This window comes from Schistocerca piceifrons, chromosome 4 (assembly GCF_021461385.2).
Source record: "Schistocerca piceifrons isolate TAMUIC-IGC-003096 chromosome 4, iqSchPice1.1, whole genome shotgun sequence".
Classification (NCBI taxonomy): Eukaryota; Metazoa; Arthropoda; class Insecta; order Orthoptera; family Acrididae; genus Schistocerca; species Schistocerca piceifrons.
In genome coordinates, this window is record NC_060141.1 from 392329453 (window position 1) to 392342841 (window position 13389).

The window sequence follows — 13389 nt, forward strand, 5'->3', positions numbered from 1 at the left end:
TTGAATAACTTAGCTAAATTTGGCGATTTCTCTTGATTTCTATCAGAAATGAATATACACAATAAATTTTGTCGCTTTATTTTTAATTTTAATTTTTGTTTCTATGATAATGGTTGTTTCTTATAATTTAACACTTTCTTGAAAAATTGGTGTAAGTGGATATGTCAGCTATTCTGAAATATGAATACTAATGTTGAAAGAAACTCTGCATACTAATGTTGGAACATAACACTGATGGATTTTAGTGTTTGTATTGCCTCATATGAACACACTGTTGCATTTAATACTTTCTTGCTCCACCACGCGCCTTAATCACCGCTTGGAATCATGAAGGCAATGAAAGAATTAACTTTTTAATGTACTCCTCACTCCCTCATGAAACCACACACACACAAGGGTCTCCAACAGTTCCCGTCTATTCCGTGGCTTCTTTTTGGTGATAGCATTTCCCATAACCTTCCAACTGTTCTCAATAGGATTGAGATCAGGGTTGTTTCCAGGCCACTTTAATAGTCGAACCCCATTTTTTCGAAGGAAAGATTTTACCTGAAATGTCGAAATATGTGATAATTAACCAAGAAAGTAATCTTCTTCGTGTTTGGTACAAATATTATTCATAGGACTCACCTTCAAAGCTCTAAGGCAAGGAGTGGAGTCATCCTGAAAAATACATTTGGCAACATCTCAAAACTGGTCTCTAATGGTTGGCACAAGTTTCCTTTTAGGATTGCTTATGTATGCATCTGCGTTGACAGTGCCATTGATGAAGTCCAGACAGCCTACTCCGTGACTGGAAATGCACCCCCAGATCATCTGTCCTTGTGGGTGTTTGACTGTATGTGTTATGCATCATGGCAAAAATTCTTCCTTTTCTTCGACGCACGAACATTTATCCATCTGAGCCATGCAGATTAAATTTGGACTCATCTGAAAAGATTACTTTGTTCCACATCTCTGATGTCCATGTTGCATGTGTCTTTTCCCATTGTAGTCGCTGTTGCCGCATTGGCCAATAAAGGCTTCCTTCTAGGACAACAGGCTGAGAGTCCAGCCTCCAGTAGTCTATTTGTTACAGTTCTACTGGTTACTGAGATGTCGCACATTTCTTCCCAGTCTCGCTTTAGTTGACGACAGGCGACGATCGTTAAGCGTAAGTCTTTTCAATACCCTGTCCTGTTTGGCAGTAGACGCCATTTTTTGACCTCTTCCTTTCTCACGATCAACTTTTCCTTTTTCCCTATGTTTTTTCAGTAACCTCGATACCGTAGATTGATTAAATCCTGTCTTAGAGGCTATCTCTCTGGTGCTGAGACCAACAGACGAATAAGCGAGTATAGCAGCTTTCTTTTCTGGCGTTAATTCAACTGACCTGCCCATCTTCTCACTGCCAAGTGTAACTCAAAATGGCAGTATAAACGCTGGTTTCATTGTTAAACCAAACGACAACAACGAAGAGTTGTATATTGTTGGAAAACATGCGTGAAGAAGTCAGATTATCAAGGTAAGAATATGCCAAGAAAATTTAGCAACAATGGGACTGGTATAACCTGAAGCAAACTGCTGTAAAAGACAAAAAGACGAAGCAATGCATGGTGATGCAATAAATATTTCCACCACTGTAGCTGTGCAGAGAGTCGAACTGAGCTTGGATGAGAGACACAGGTTTGCTACGCTACTCCATGAAAGAGGTCGACAATCTTATTTGGAGGTGAGTGGTGGCATGAGAGTCTGTTGGTAACTTATGATCAAATATTTTCAGTGTGTGTGAGATTTGCAGAACGTGCTGGCCAGCGCGGCAGTGGAAAGCCCTCTGCGTTGAGGTAGGTCAGAATACCACTCGTGACGTGTAATCTTACATTATTTTCTTGATAGAAAAGTAACAGAGACGTCGAAGACAGGGCGGAGCCACTGGCGTTAGCCTGTCAGGTATATAACGGCTGCTGTCTAAATTTAATCTGACAGCAATCGTTCTGTAGCGACCTGGGGATGGGGCCACATTATGAGCGGGAAGTCGAGCGACAAAAAAAAAAAAAAAAAAAAAAATGGCTCTGAGCACTATGGGACTTAACATCTATGGTCATCAGTCCCCTAGAACTTAGAACTACTTAAACCTAACTAACCTAAGGACAGCACACAACACCCAGTCATCACGAGGCAGAGAAAATCCCTGACCCCGCCGGGAATCGAACCCGGGAACCCGGGCGCGGGAAGCGAGAGTCGAGTGACGAGAGAGGGTGAATGGTTCAGTGGATGCCCAGAGACGTCAGCGAAACAGCGTTATCTGTAATACGGTTTACTGGCCGAGTAGAGCTTACAAAGGTATAACTGTCTTCAGAGCCGCAGGCAGCGACCAGGCGAAGGCACACGTGCCGCGAAGGAACACTGATACCTCATCAGCGGGTCCTCACCTCGCCTCTGAAGGTCAGTGCCATGGCTGCGTGCAGTACTGGAGATGGTAGTGGGGCGAGGAAAGCGAGGCCTGCCCAGACTTCTGTGATGACAGTGCGACTACCACCTCCGCGCTCTCAACAGCCCATGGGGCGCTCAAGTGGAGACTGCAGACTGTGGTTCAGGATGCCAGTTGTCGTGAAGACTAGGCCCTGGTCACCCATCATGGATCGACCAAGACTGCAGCAGACACTCGGCCGGCCGAAGTGGCCGCGCGGTTCTGGCGCTGCAGTCTGGAACCGCGAGACCGCTACGGTCGCAGGTTCGAATCCTGCCTCGGGCATGGATGTGTGTGATGTCTTAGGTTAGTTAGGTTTAACTAGTTCTAAGTTCTAGGGGACTAATGACCTCAGCAGTTGAGTCCCATAGTGCTCAGAGCCATTTGAACCATTTTTTTTGAGCAGACACTCGGAAGTCAGGCGTGTGGGGGAGGGGGCAGGGGATGGACGCACCTATCCCGACCAGTGAGTTGACGGCAGCGTGCAGATCATCTGCGATGACCCAGTGGTGGAGGAGGGCTAGCTGCTCACCATGATGTCTCAGTAGGCAGCAGTGGTAGACCATGCCTGTGGATAGCATCAGGTTGGCTGCCTCTCGGTATTGAAGTCAGCAAGAAAGTAGAGGGCTGGCCATTATCGACCAGCGGTCTCTAGTTTCACTGAAAGTCAACAGGTTATCATTCTCTCTGGTCCTACCGACACAGACAGCATACAGCAGGGCAGAATTGTTCTTGAGATCTAATAGCCTAATTAACAATTCAAGTCTACATCTCCGGTTGTGTTCGCGCATTTGTCCCCATTTATCGGACCTGTCAGCACTGCTTGCCTCACTTGGTAATTTCAACAATAATTCTAGGTCGCTGAAAATTTTTTCTGGAGAGGGGCGTTCCGCCGGTGAAGATACATAGTGTTAGCTCGTCGTGCCCTGTTAGTAGCACAGTGGTGATTGCTTTTCTGTCTGACCTGTTCCGAGGTCTATTGCATCAGCGGTATGCCATGTTGACATAACGATTGGCACACCAACCCAGTGCTAACTATTCCGAGTTCGCCTGTTGGAACTTTAACAAAATTTTAAGCCTGCCCAATAAAATTATCCTGCTGTGCAACAGCTCTCTTATGAGCTTCCACACATGAAGCCCTCCTCCGTGATGCTTTACGCAGAACTGAGAATTGTCAAAACAGACGACATGGTGTCACTATGTCCGGTGCTGTCATTGGGTGTATCTCTGTGGCATGCCTCTCGCTGCTGGTGCGTCAAGGGAACATACAGCAACAGTCGCCGAGCTGTCAGTCCACGATGCCCGAGGCATCATCGCACTGTCCACATGGATACTTGTCTTGCTGCAAAACAAGACGATTTCCTGACTCAGTGAGCGTGATGTGGCTGTACAATCCTGCACAGCCAAGCAAACAATGTATCTGTCCTCTCGGGTCACAGCTGCGCAGGACCGCTGAGATCCTGATTGGCGATGAGTATGACCCTCCTAAAGCCACCTACACCACATTAACATGGTAGTCGTGGGATTCCGGTAAACCACACTCTTGATAAGCCACGACCCTGCCACTGTCGATTTCTGATATGTTTCTCCTTCTAATACGAGTTGTAACACAATCTTCTTCCAACCAAACAACATTCTAAGGCGATTTATGGATGAGTAACTCGCTCAGTAATCTACCCTCACACACATTATGTATATGACGCTACTTCAACCTACTTTGTGAGGTTGCGCTGAAATGCTGATCATTTGCATATCCAAGCATGCAGTGCACTTCTTGCCAATTTGACTTTTCCCGCGTGGCATCTTATGGCGCTGCGATTTTAATGCCCAGCAGCGTGTTCTGCATGAAGTTGCATAAAATAATGTTACTACAGTACATACGTTTATGAAGTTAGTATTTCACAACATACGAAGGCGAGCTGAAAAGTAACGACTCCGAATTTTTTATGTGAAAACTCTGAAAGCTTTTAAATAAAACAAATGTTATAAACATTCTGCATCTTTATTACTCATGTCTAAATATTTGCAGTCCTCTGCCACTGGAGGGCACCAAATTGTAGCATGTAAGATGGTGGTGTGTAATGTAACTACGTCGGTGAGTGAGAAACAGCATGTTGTACTCGAGACCCCTCTTCTTCCGTATGACAGTGCCTGACCACACACGAGCGCCGCGACGTCTGCAACTGTCATCGATCATCCTCCATACAGTACCGACTTGGTGCAATTTTATTTTCATCTGCTTCCAAAAATTAAAGAACATCTTCAAGGACTTCACACTGATAGTGATGAAGCGGTGGAAGTAGGGTTAGGCTTGTGGCTCCGTTAATAAAGTCAAACATTTTACAGTGACAATATCAACAAACTGTTCTCAAATGGTTCAAATGGCTCTTGAGCACTATGGGACTTAACTTCTGAGGTCATCAGTCCCCTAGAATTTAGAACTACGTAAACCTAACTAACCTAAGGACATCACACACATACATGCCCGAGGCAGGATTCGAACCTGCAACCGTAGCAGTCGCGCTATTCCAGATTGTAGCGCCTAGAACCGCTCGGCTACCCCGGCCGGCAAACTGTTCTCTCATTGGCAGAAATGTGTTCGTCACCAGCGTAACCATGTTGAGAAATAAATATGTAAATATGCATAATAAAGCTATAGAATGTTAATAACGTTTGTTTAATTTGAAAAGCTTTAAATGTTTTCACATAAAAAATTCGGGGCACTACTTTTTAGCAGGCTCTAATATCTTGGTTTTTGTGGGAAGAACTGAACACTGCATTTTTTTTATTTTGAATGACTTATTTTTAGAAACTATTCAGTTAAAAAAACTTTAATTTCGTACGTATTATACAGCCTTACATCGTAACTTCACGCTGCGCGGAGTGGCGCCATGTCACTGACTGCGCGGCCCCTCCCGCCGGAGGTTCGAGTCCTTCCTCGGGCATGGGTGTGTGTGTAGCAATTAGCATATGTTAGTTTAAATTATTTTAAGTAGCGTGTAGGTCTATGGACCGATGACCTCAGCAGTTTGGTCCCTTAGGAATTCAGACACATTTGAAAATTCGTAACTTCATGACAAGCTGATTATCATTTCTCCATTCGTCATAACTTTCACGTTTCGTAATTAAACGACGAATCGTACATAAATCTAACATTTTCATTGCAAAATTTACTCACTGGAGGTTTTTCTTTTGGGCCTCTGTAGGTCATTCACTGCTGCATGTGAAAATTAGCTAACACCTACAAATTACACTCCTGGAAATGGAAAATAGAACACATTGACACCGGTGTGTCAGACCCACCATACTTGCTCCGGACACTGCGAGAGGGCTGTACAAGCAATGATCACACGCACGGCACAGCGGACACACCAGGAACCGCGGTGTTGGCCGTCGAATGGCGCTAGCTGCGCAGCATTTGTGCACCGCCGCCGTCAGTGTCAGCCAGTTTGCCGTGGCATACGGAGCTCCATCGCAGTCTTTAACACTGGTAGCATGCCGTGACAGCGTGGACGTGAACCGTATGTGCAGTTGACGGACTTTGAGCGAGGGCGTATAGTGGGCATGCGGGAGGCCGGGTGGACGTACCGCCGAATTGCTCAACACGTGGGGCGTGAGGTCTCCACAGTACATCGATGTTGTCGCCAGTGGTCGGCGGAAGGTGCACGTTCCCGTCGACCTGGGACCGGACCGCAGCGACGCACGGATGCACGCCAAGACCGTAGGATCCTACGCAGTGCCGTGGGGGACCGCACCGCCACTTCCCAGCAAATTAGGGACACTGTTGCTCCTGGGGTATCGGCGAGGACCATTCGCAACCGTCTCCATGAAGCTGGGTTACGGTCCCGCACACCGTTAGGCCGTCTTCCGCTCACGCCCCAACATCGTGCAGCCCGCCTCCAGTGGTGTCGCGACAGGCGTGAACGGAGGGACGAATGGAGACGTGTCGTCTTCAGCGATGAGAGTCGCTTCTGCCTTGGTGCCAATGATGGTCGTATGCGTGTTTGGCGCCGTGCAGGTGAGCGCCACAATCAGGACTGCATACGACCGAGGCACACATGGCCAACACCCGGCATCATGGTGTGGGGAGCGATCTCCTACACTGGCCGTACACCACTGGTGATCGTCGAGGGGACACTGAATAGTGCAAGGTACATCCAAACCGTCATCGAACCCATCGTTCTACCTTTCCTAGATCAGCAAGGGAACTTGCTGTTCCAACAGGACAATGCACGTCCGCATGTATCCCGTGCCACCCAACGTGCTCTAGAAGGTGTAAGTCAACTACCCCGGCCAGCAAGATCTCCGGATCTGTCCCCCATTGAGCATGTTTGGGACTGGATGAAGCGTCGTCTCACGCGGTCTGCACGTCCAGCACGAACGCTGGTCCAACTGAGGCGCCAGGTGGAAATGGCATGGCAAGCCGTTCCACAGGACTACATCCAGCATCTCTACAATCGTCTCCATGGGAGAATAGCAGCCTGCATTGCTGCGAAAGGTGGATATACACTGTACTAGTGCCGACATTGTGCATGCTCTGTTGCCTGTGTCTATGTGCCTGTGGTTCTGTCAGTGTGATCATGTGATGTATCTGACCCCAGGAATGTGTCAATAAAGTTTCCCCTTCCTGGGACAATGAATCCACGGTGTTCTTATTTCAATTTCCAGGAGTGTATTTTTAATGTGGGAAGTAATACCGTATGTCCCACCATTCACGAATAAATGACTTCACTTGCTGGGAGTATGCTGCCCTCAACGAAATCATTATGAGCCACATGGAATATACTGCATGTCGTGAGTGTAATTTGTAGGCCTATCACCATACATAGATTCAACATGAGAATTTTCATTATTTTTAGTGTTACTTTCTTTTTTAAGTTGTCCAATTAAGGCAAAGTTAAAGGTGTAATTGTATATCTATCCCCGTTTCCCGCTGTACGATATTCATTCAACTGAAACAGCATCCTATACAAATTAAATGCGTATCAAATGGCCAGCAGTCTTTCAACGGTTATTGTTTGATTGTGATTCCTACTAAGTCCCTGTGTGCCTTTACTGAAGTAGACAGTTGCGCCGCGCGGGATTAGCCGAGCGGTCTAGGGCGCTTCAGTCATGGACTGTGCGGCTGATCCCGGCGGAGGTTCGAGTCCTCCCTCGGGCATGGTTGTGTGTGTTTGTCTTTAGGATAATTTAGGTAATGTAATGTGTAAGCTTAGGGACTGATGACCTTAGCAGTTAAGTCCCATAAAATAAAAATTAAAATATAAAGACAGTTGCCGTTGTAAGGTATAGCAGTTTATGGAAAAATTATCTGCAAGCAGCACTGCGTGTTTTAACTGATATACACAGACCTTTCTGGACGCATTAGAGCGCTTCTCAAGTCGTTGTTTTTTAAATTATGAGCCACGCATACTCCTGTGATGCTAACAAGATCTGAACCTGGCGACTTATACAGTGAACAAACTGCTCCCCACGAGAGCCTGTGAAACTTAAGAAAACATTCTCATAACGGAAAAAATCTGCATTTAAACAGGAGTGGCTAAATTAACATGAAATATGGGTACCGTAGCTCACATAGGTATAATGAGAGAGGAGTTTCATCGCACTGTGAAATGGAACCAAAGGTCGCAATGAAATGCTGTTTACTACTAAGATACATTAACATGATTTCGATGACTGTATTCAGTCATCCAATAGGTAACACAGACAATAATAAAATTAACAAAGCTTCAAATGAATTGTAAAAGGAACACGGTAAGACCTTGACAAAGGAGAGTGAAATTGGAAATGAAATTATACAATTAGATACGTCTACGTAAGCCCCCAGTGATTGCGGAATAAGTCCACAGACTAACAAAAAATTACCAGAAGAGTACGTTTAAGCATCAGCACACGTGCCTAATCACATGTTGAGGTTAACTAACCGACTGTGTGAATTAATTTAGAAAAGAAAGGCTCTACCTCAAGACCGCCCCCATGAACCATGGACCTTGTCGTTAGTGGGGAGGCTCGCGTGCCTCAGCGAAGCCGTACCGTAGGTGCAACCTCAACGGAGGGGTATCTGTTGAGAGGCCAGACAAACGTGTGGTTCCTGAAGAGGGGCAGCACTGGCGGGGAATACTTAGTAGGATGTCGTTATCAGAAGAAACAAAACTGGCGTTCTACGGATCGGAACGTGGAATGTCAGATCGCTTAATCGGGCAGGTAGGTTAGAAAATTTTAAAAGGGAAATCGATAGGTTAAATTTAGATTTAGTGGTAATTAGTGAAATTCGGTGGCAGGAGGAGCAGGACTTCTGCTCGTGTGAATACACGGCTATAAATACAAAATCAAATAGGGGTAATGCAGGAATAAATTTAATAATAAATAAAAAGATAGGGAAGCGGATGAGCTAATACGAAGAGCATAGTGAACGCTTTATTGTAGCCAAGATCGAAGCCCACTTCTACCACAACCGTACAAGCGCATATGCCAACTAGCTCCGCAGATGATGAAGAGATTTAAGAAATGTATGATGCTATAAAATAAATTATTCAGATAATTAAGGGAGAGGAAAATTTAACAGTCAAGGGAGACTGTAATTCGATAATAGGAAAATAAAGAGAAGGAGAAGTAGTAGGTTTATATGGAAGGGGAATAAGGAATGAAAGAGGAAGCCACCTGGTAGAATTTTGCACAGAGCATAACTTAGTCATCGCTAACACTTCGTTTAAGAATCATGAAAGAAGGCTGTATACGTGGCAGAGACTTGGAGACATCGGCACGATTCACATTGATTATATAATGGTAAGATAGAGATTTAGGAACCAGGTTTTAAATTGTAAGGCATTTCCAGGGGCAGATGTGGACTGTGACCACAATTAATTAGTTATGAACCGTAGATGAAAACTGAAGGACCTGTAGAAAGGTAGGAATTTAAGGAGATGGGACCTGGATAAACTGAAAGAAGCAGAGGTTGTAGAGAGTTTCAGAGGGAGTATTAGGGAACGATTGACAAGAAGGGGGGAAAGGAGGACAATAGAAGAAGAGTGGGTAGCTTTGAGAGATGAAATAATGGAGGCAGCAGAGGATCAAGCAGGTAAAAGGACGAGGGCCAGTAGAAATCCTTAGGTAACACAAGAGATATTGAATTTAATTGATGAAAGGAGAAGATATGAAAATGCAGTAAATGAAACAGGTGAAAAGTAATACAAACGTCTCAAAAATGAGACCGACAGGAAATGCAAAACAGCTAAGCCGGAATGGCTAGAGGACAAATGTAAGGATGTAAAAGCGTATATCACTAGGCGTAAGATAGATGCCGCCTACAGAAAAATTGAAGAGGCCTCTGGAGGGAAGTGAACCCCCTGTATGAATATCAAGAGCTCAGATGGTAAACCAGTCCTTAGCAAGGAAAGGAAAGCAGAATGGTGGGAGGACAATATAGAGAGTCTATACAAGGTAGATGTACTTGAGGGCAATATTATTCAAACGGAAGAGAACGTAGATGAAATGAGATGGGAGATATTATACTAAGTGAAGAATTTGACAGAGGACTGGAAGACTTAAGTAGAAACAAGGCCCCAGGAGCATAAAACATTCCGTTAGAACTACTGATGATCTTGGGAGAGCCATTCATAACGAAACTCTTCCATCTGGTGAGCAAGATGTATGAGATAGGCGAAATACCCTCAGCCTTCAAGAAGAATGTAATAATTCCAATCCCAAAGAAAGCAGCTGCTGACAGTTGCGAAAATTACCGAACTATCAGTTTAATAAGTCACAGTTGCAAAATACTAACACGAATTATTTACACACGAAAAACTGATTGGGTCGGCCGCTGTGGCCGAGCGGTACTAGGCGCTTCAGCCTGGAACCGCGCTGCTGCGATGGTCGCAGGTTCGAATCCTGCCTCGGGCATGGATGTGTGTGATGTCCTTAGGTTAGTTAGGTTTAAGTAGTTCTAAGTTCTAGGGGACTGATGACGTCAGATGTTAAGTCCCATAGTGCTTAGAGCCATTTTGAAAACTGATAGAAGACGACCTCGGGGAGGGCCTGTTTGGAATCTGTAGAAATGGAGGAACACGCGAGGGAATACTGACCCTACGAATTATCTCAGAGGCTAGGTTAAGGGAAGGCAAACCTATGTATATAGCATTTGTAGACTTAGTGTTGACCGGAATATTCTCTTTTAAATTCAGATGGTGCCAGGGGTAAATTACAAGGAGCGAAAGACTGTTTACAATTTGAATAGAAATCAGAAGGTAGTTGTAAGAATCGATGGGCACGAAAGGGAAGCAATGGTTGAGAAGGGAGTGAGACAAGGTAGTAGCGTATCCCCGACGCTATTCAATCTTTACAATGAACAAGCAACAAAGGAAACAAAAGAAAAATTTGGCATAGGAATTAAAGTCCAGGAAGAGGAAACAAAAACCTTGAGACTTGCTGATGGAAGAACGATTGAACGGAATGGGCAATGTCTTGAAAGGAGGACATAAGATGAACTCCAACAAAAGGAAAACGAGGGTAATGGAACGTAGTCGCTTTAAATCAGTTGATGCTGAGGGAATTAGTTTACGAAACGAGTCACTTGAAGTATTAGATGAGTTTCTCTATTTGGGCACCAAAATAGCTGAGGATGATCGGAGTAGAGAGGATATAAAATGTAGACTGGCAATGGCAAGGAAAGCGTTTCTGAAGAAGAGAAATTTGTTAACATCGAGTATAGATTTAAGTGTCATGGAAGTGAAACATAAACAATAAACAGTTTAGACAAGAAGCGAATAGAAGTTTTTGAAATGTGGTGCTACGGAAGAATGCTGAAGATCAGATTGGTAGATCACGTAACCAATGATGAGGTACTGACTAGAATTGGGGAGAAGAGGAATTTGTGGCACAACTTGACTATAAGAAGGGGTCGGTTGGTAGGACACATTCTGAGGCATCAAGGGATCACCAATTTAGTACTGGAGAGAATCGTGGAGGGTAAAAATCGTAAAGGGAGACCAAGAGATGAACACACTAAGCAGATTGAGAAGGATGTAGGTTGCAGTAGTTACTCGGAGATGAAAAGGCTTGCACAGGATAGAGTAGCATGGAGAATTGCATTAAATCGGTCTTTGGACTGAAGACCACAACATCAAAAACAACTCAAATTAGACCATATCTGGGTTCCCTCATCATACCTCATGCAGATGCGGCTTATGCTTACTAGTGCTATGAAACTCAGGTGCAGAGGATGGCTACAGTGATAGCTGAGAGATTTAAGTTCAGCCCTGGAGCCTATGATCAGCTCTAGGGTAAAGTCTTTCCTCTTTGAAGTTCTAAGATGAAATTTTTATTCTCTGGAGATCTGAGACAACGTGTTGCCTCTCTGCATCTCTGAGAAGAAATGTTCACCCTACACAGATCTGAGATGAAGTGTCTATCTGCCCTCCTGCTCTAAAATCTTCCTGGTTCTCCCAGAACTGGATTCTGTTTAGCCAAGTTCTGTAGGTTTCTGTTTTGCAACCAATGAAAAGTATATAATACTAACAACAATTTCCCTTGTCCTCAAGAACAGGCCGCGATTAACCAGTAAAACACATTTCTTCTTAGAATGGGGTGGAAAGCAGAATTACTCTCCCAGAAAGGAGAGTGGTTTCACGTTTCAGCCAATGCTAGGGGCTACATGCGTGCACTCATGTGTCTTCCTCCCAGCTGCGAAATTAATTCTGATGAACCGATTAAGAACACCTCACAAAATATAATGATTAACTTCGATTATCTCCGTTGAGGCTAACAGTGTCTTCTCGCTCTGAGTGTATTGCGTTTCCGATCCGCTTGCAGATTAGTATCTTTTTCGAAAGCATTCTTTACTCAGCTTCTGACTGTGGAAGTTTCCAGCCTGGTGAATGCCACCTTCATGGTTCTTACTGGAACGAAAGACATGGTCTCTGACAACGCCTGTCTATTCGGAACGCCTGGCGCAGGGGCTGGCATTTCAGTTAGGAACGGTTTTACTACACACTTGCCGTTCGACGCCTGCATCCTTCACTTTCCCACAGTCTGCCAACTTACCCGATTTACAGAAATACATTACTTGCATCTTTCACTGAAATTTTTTGTAACCATTGTTGTTTGTTTGGTTTGCATTCGCATTTTCATGTGTCTCTAGTAATTTGAATCCATCTGAGAGGCTAATCTGGCTAGTGCAATATTATGTTACGGAGCAGTTTTGGAAAACCCGTTCCTTAGTAAAGCGAAATACACATAAAAATTAATCAATAGTGGATTCGCAAGAGTTGATACTAAGAGATAAAAAGCAAAATACTGAAGTTAAAAGCCTCGACACATAACCTCCTGTGTGGAAATACAAATGAGAGAAAAAAACGGCAAGCTTGCGCTGTGGGGCCTATTTTACCTGTTGCAGGCATTCGAAAAAATCATAAAGCATACAAATCACCTTCCAGTTATTGATAAAAAGTGGAATGATTCTTGGATGGTCACGAAATTGGTTAACGGGATATATCCAGTGTCCAATCAACTTTTTATTTACTTACGTTATCTAATAACTCGAAACCAACACTCCCAGTTCAACATTTCTAGTCACGACCACAAGGTAAGAGTGGCATGTGGGAGAAGATATCTCATCACTCTATCTTTGTGAGGAAACAATAACCCTTAATGTGGTTTGCTGAATAGATTCCTGTCGCTATCACCACTTGCGCTCGTGTGAAAGCAGTCTAATCGTCTTGTTTCTTCTATGCACTACTGTTGGATATTTCGTAGCTCGAGAAGACTACAAAATACCGAAAATATTGTCGAGTACAATCTGTGCACAAGTGTATGGTCTGTAGTTATGACTCTGCACATTGCAGGATGTGTTATTAATTTGATGAAGGATCTCTCCAGTTGCTAAAAAGATGTTTCATTCTACTCCACAAATGGTTCCGACTTTTATACTAAAGCCATTTCCTAGTGGA